At 48.1% G+C, this 6,201-nt stretch overlaps 1 pseudogene; it reads left to right on the top strand.

The window, feature by feature from the left end:
• The first annotated feature begins 2,183 nt into the window (after positions 1-2,183).
• Positions 2,184-3,990, top strand: LOC126530068 (uncharacterized; annotated as a pseudogene).
• The last annotated feature ends 2,211 nt before the right edge of the window (positions 3,991-6,201 follow it).

Below are 6,201 nucleotides of genomic sequence, written 5' to 3'. Positions count from 1 at the left end.
AGCCGTGTTCGGAAGACGGGGAAATGACTGGGCAATGTGGCGACTCTTGGCTTCTTCAAACCGCCAGCATTCGGTAATAATGGCTTGCACAGTGGAAGAATTCTTGAAAACAAGGAGGTGGAAGGCATCATCTGCTATGCCCTTAATGACGTGTGCAACTTTATCAGGTTCGGAAATCTTCGGATCCACTTTGCGGTACAGAGCGAGCACGTCCTGGATGTACGTGAGGTAGGATTCAGTGCACGTCTGGACACGCGAAGCGAGGTCTTTTTGGGCGGCGCGCTGACGTCCAACAGGCTTGCCAAACAAATCTTTCAGCTTCTGTTGACAAATGTCCCAGCTGGTAAGTTCCTCCTCATGGGTCTGAAACCATACGCGTGCCGTGCCCGGGAGGCAAAATATCAAATTATCGAGCATGATGGTCTGATCCCAGTGGTTGCTGGATCTCACCCGCGCATAGTTGAAGCCAGTCTTCGACGTCAGTGTCGTCGGTGCCAGAAAAGGTTCCTGGGTCGCGAGGTTGTGCTCGAATGACGGTGGGCATAGGTGCCGACGGGCCCGAAGCATCCTCGCCTTGTGCTGGCATTGTAGATGCAGCCAAGGAGCGCCCGCTGCGTAAATCCGTCTTGATAATGATCCCGCACCTCCACCAAAAATGTTACGGGGTTAAAAACAGTCAGACATATATTTACGGGATATTTACAATAATCGTAGCGGCTGACAAGATGGTAGGCAGCACGCGAAGTCCGGAGCGTCGTCTTCTTCCGACCAAGCTGACATCTTCTTCGTCAGCGTGTCCCAATATATTTGAGAAGCCTGTCATAAGTATACAAGCATTGGGAACAAGAGCGAACAAGCCGAAACACTGCATAATGCGTCCGGACACCGCACGAACTGCAGCAGACGACAGGCGCGTGTCCGTGCCCTGACGTCACGCGAGCGGCGCTCGCATCGCCCCTCTAGGTCGTTCTCGGGGCTAATTTCGTTAAAACAAGATGTAAGAGAACCAGATGAGAAAGGAGCTGGTGCTGAGAAATTTCAACTGGAACAAAGCGGAAGAGAAAATTCCTAAACGCACAGCCACAGGTTTAGACGATGTTTCCGTTAGGCTGATTAATGAGCTAGGACCAAAAAGTGAAGAAGCTCTGTTGATAGCGGTAGAAAACAACTTTACAACATAGGCGAATACCAGACAGGTGGCGACGAAGTAGAATGAATTTAATTTAATAAGGTAAGGGGGAGAAAGATAGATTTCACTCATATTGACCGTTGGCAATAGCACCAGTAATATACAGGTTAGCAATGTTGGCGATTAAATTAAAACGCAAGCATGGTCAGAGAGTAATGGCATTTTGGGGAGAACTTCAGGATGGCTTCAGACTCGGTAGGCATTTGGATATCTAATTTGTTCTCACTCTATGCATAGAATTATCCAGAGAAGAATGAAGAGAATTACATGTGGCTTTTTTAGACATCACCAGAGCCTATGACAACGCAGACAACATTTTGTGGGATATTCTGCAAGGTGAAGGTATAGGCAACAACTGTATAGAGCATTTGAGGGAGATGTACAGAGAAAATTAAATTAATTAAATTGTGGGATTTTACATGCTAGAACCACGATCTGAGTATGAGGTACTCCGTAGTGGGGGACTCCGGAAATTTGGAGGACCACCTAGGGTTCTTATATCTGCACTTAAATCTAAGGGTGTTTTCACATTTCGCCCCCATCGAAATGCGGCCGCTGTGGGCGGGATTCGATCCCGCAACCTCGTGCTTAGCAGCCCAACACCAGAGCCACTAAACAACCACGGCGGGCACCAAGAAAATACCGTTTGCGTTGAATGGAAACGGATGAGGAGCGAGGAGAAAGCTGATATCACCGAGGGACTGAGACAGGGGTTCCCTCTGTTTTCTCTGCTATTTATGGTGTACCGCCCACAGCAAAAGTTTACAGGGTGCAGGATCTGCCAAGAAACTGAATTCTGGCGAAGCATGCTCACACAGTCTCCAATTAAATGTTCCAGCATGTAGTAGTCTTCACCACGTACACAGCGATTCACTAAATTAGAAGTGACATGCCTTAATTAACAATGCAGTAATTCACGTTTGCTGGCGAAACCGCATTCTGTAAACCTTTGCTGTTGACTGTACATGGTGAGGAAGGAAAGGGTGCGAGAGGGAAGCAATATCGCATTTATTATGGCATAAAAGCAGGCAGCAGGCGAGCACCATAGTAGAGCAGGAACTTCCAGGTTTGGTTTACGCAGGTGACATTGTGTTGCTTGCTAACAAGCAAAGTGACATGCGACGTCTGGCTGACATCTGTGGACAAGAAGGTGAGAATATAGGATTAAAAATTAGCGTTAAAAACTAGGTTTTATGCTATTAAAAGAAAACGGTGAGCATACATTGTTAATACAGGGCCAGGAAATACCTTGGATACGATAATACAATACAAATACAATAGGTACGAATGGCTCTGGCTTATGTGGAAATGTGTAGTGGCTCCAGAACTTACATTTGGAAATACGGTTGTTTGCTTGAATTCGTGAGGTACAATCAGAAATCAACGAACGGCCAGCTGGACGCCTCGCATTGAGCGCTCACGGGAACACTACTAACGAAGCTGTGCAGGTTAACATGGGCAGGACAAGTTTTGAAGTTAGGGAAGCTCAGAGTGAAATTCAGCTTGAGGAACGACTGACGAATATGGAAGAAAGTAGATGGGTTGCGAAAGTGTTCAGATATTTCTACAGGTATAGCATTGATCCACAGTGGAGGAAAGAACTAGGAAGCTTGCCAACAATTATGCGACCCGTATGTTCAGGAACATGGTAACAAAGAACATGAAACGCTCAATGAGACAGGCCGAGACAGCCTCATTGGTGGCGGCAATGGAGAACAAACCTGCTATGAGTAACTACCTCAAAAAAAAAAAAAAAGAAAACTAGGGCGTCATGCGAAGCGCGTGTGACGCCCTACTGATAGCGCATAGCTCACGGCTATATAAACGGTGTGAGCAGGGCGCTCCGTGTCCTTTACTGCTCAGCACTCACGTGCTAATAAACCGTTACGTTGATCGCCACCTTGGCTATGCCTCGTCGCTCACGGCTACAACATACTGGCGACGAAGATGGGATCAGAATTCCGTCGGACTGCAATGACCACCAGCAGCGGTTCCCGAGTGTGCTGCGAGGAGCTGGCAGGATGGCGACGAATGGAAGGTTCGATCAGTTCATCGAGGACGGCGGCGAAGATTTCGAGTCCTACGTGGAGAGATTCAACCATTTACTGAAGGCCTTTGAGGTGAGCCACGACCTGAAGGTGTCGGTGTTCATAACGGTAATAGGCAAGAAAGCCTACCAAACACTAAAAGCTTTGCTGGAACCGAAAAAACTCGAAAACAAGACATACACACAGTTAGTGCAAATCCTGCAAGAGCAATACGTACTAAGATCATCTGTAACTGCAGAGCGTTTCAAATTTAATCGTCGTTTCCAGCAAGAAGGCGAAACGGTGGCAGCTTTCGCGGTAGAGCTGAAGCGGTTGGCGGCCTCCTGCGACTTCGGGGCGTTTCTGGACGAGGCTCTCCGGGACCGTTTTGTGGCCGGGCTTTGCGACAGAGGCACTGAAGCAGAGTTGCTGAAGAAGAGCAAGTTGACGTTTAAAACTGCCTGCGAGATCACAAGGAGTATCGAGTAGTTGACCTGCAAGGAAAGCCAGGATTTTAAGCCTAGCGTGGGGCTAGGAACCGTATGTGCTCTTCACCGCAAGCCAGACAGCGGGAAACACCCGCCGCACTGGGGAGAAGAAAGTGCTACGGTATCCGCTGGAGAAAGGGCGATGGAAGCGCCGTACTGTTTCCGATGTGGCTCAGAGCATGAAGCGTCTACCTGCGAATTTCGCAAATGTCGTTGTCGGTTATGTAAACGTGTTGGACACTTAGCGAGAATGTGCAAAAGTAGAGACTCTGTCCGAATGGGATAGATAAGGACAATGACGCGGGTGAACTTGTGCTGCACAATATCTTTTCCTGTGAGAAACGCACGGAACTTTACGAAATTTGTCTGTAGCTAGAGCAGAAAAGTGTTCGCATGCAGATTGACATGCGGGCATCTGTATCAATTATACCAGAGCCACTGTACAATAAATACTGGCCCAACCTACCCAAAGAGCCATGCAATCTTAAGCTAAAAACTTACGGAGGCCCTCCGCTGCCGGTAACGGGGGCGCTAATCGTTTCGCTAGTGCACAACGGTCAGCACAAGCAGCTTCCGTTAATTGTCAAGACAAACGAGAATACCAACACTTTGTTGTTGGGACGGGACTGGCTGGCTGGCGGCACTTAAGTTAGATTGGTCTAGTGTGCACGGGCTTGGCTTGGGCAAAGTGGCGTTGTTGCTTCAAAAGTATACTAGGCTTTTTGAACCTACTTTGGGCCTAATCAAGAACAGTGCAATTAAATTAGTGCTGAAAGAGGGTAGTACGCCCGTCTTTTGCAACGCGTAATTGGTGCAGTTTGCGGTTCACGAAGCAATGTCTTCGGAATTGCAGAATCTCGCGAAGACAGGAGTATTAGTACCTGTTCAGCGGAGTGATTCGGCGACCCCACTAGTGGTCGTACCTAAACCGAACAATATGGTCAGGGTGTGTGGTGATTTTAATGTGATGCTAAATCCATGCCTTAGAACGGATAATTACCCTCTTCCTGCCATAGAGGATTTGCTTGCAAGAATGGCCGGTTGCAAATATTTCACTGTGCTTGACCTGTCTAGCGCATATCAGCAGCTGGAATTGCATCCGCGGCCGTAGTCTCTAGTCGTGATCAACACACACTTATGGTTGTTCAAGCACAGGCGCTTACCCCATGGCATTACGAGTGCACTTTCGATTTTTCAGGCACTCATGAAGACATGTTGAAAGGACTGGATCGGGTAGCGTGCTATCTGGACGATGTGCTGATAACAGGAGCTACCTTTGACGAATGTTTTAAGACAGTGGAAAGTGTACTGTTCAGGTTTCAGGACTGAGGTATCCGATTGAAAAAAGAAGTGTAAGTTCTTTCGAATGTCTCTCTCGTACTTGCGACACGTTCTTGACGAGAAGAGAATACGCCCGTTAGATGAAAAAGTGAAGGCTATAACGCAGGCGCCTGCACCAAAGAATGAGGCACTGTTGCGAGCCTACCTGGGGTTGATTAACTTTTATGGAAAGCTTGTTCTCAACATGGCGGCAAGGCTAAGGCCATTGTACGACGCTGTAAACCAAGGCAAATGTTTTAAGTGGTCATGTGAGGCAGAGCAAGTGTTTCAGCAAAGTAAAACGTGGCTAATGGAAGAAAAGGTTTGGACATACTACGACCAAACCAAAGAAATAGGGCTTGTGTCGACGCATCTTTGTATGGCGTTGGCGCCATTCTGTTTCATAAGATTCGTAGAGAGGAAAAGTCAATTGCATATGCGTCTAGGGCACTGAGCAAAGCAGTGCAAGATTATGCTCACATTGAAAAAGAGGCTGTTGCCATGGTCTCTGGACTGAAGGAGTTTCAGAACTGCCTGTTTGGGCGTAGTTTTGTCATTTATTCCGATCACCAGCCATTAGCTAGCCTTCTGGCACCCTGCAAGCCCGTTCCTGTAATGGCAGCAGCACGCAATCAAAGCTGGGCTTTGTTGCTAGCGGCGTAGGATTACAAATGGGTGTATTGTAAATGCAGCAATGTGGAAAATGCTGACGCGCTTTCGCGGTTGCCGTTGTCCTATGATCGCGATGCCTCAGATTACGTGCAATTCTTTTCAGTTGTCAATGAACTTCCCTTGTCTGCTGATGCGATCAGGGGGGAACAAGTACAGATTGTGTGCTATCGAAAGTGTTGCTGTACACGAGGGGTGGCTAGCCTACGCATGTAACTGGCAGCAGGGGCGTAGCCAGGGGGGGGGGAGGTCTTATGGGGCTTCAGCCCCCCCCGAAATTTTTTCGTGCTGTCCATGCACCGCCGACTAAAGCAACCCCCGGCGCCCGGAAATAATTCTGGATTTTGTCTAGAACGTCCTTTTCACGCTCGAAAAGCCATTTCCCTGCGAAAATTGCGAACTCGGGCTGGATTTCGCGGCAACGCCCATGCAACGGGAGTCACATAACGCAATTGAGCAGCCCCATCCGAGCACAAAGTTTCAAGGATGTTTTGATGGCGAACTAAAG

The sequence above is a fragment of the Dermacentor andersoni genome, chromosome 5, assembly GCF_023375885.2.
Source record: "Dermacentor andersoni chromosome 5, qqDerAnde1_hic_scaffold, whole genome shotgun sequence".
NCBI classification, from domain to species: domain Eukaryota; kingdom Metazoa; phylum Arthropoda; class Arachnida; order Ixodida; family Ixodidae; genus Dermacentor; species Dermacentor andersoni.
The sequence above is the reverse complement of the archived record's forward strand: the minus strand, read 5'-3'. Positions and strand labels throughout refer to the sequence as shown.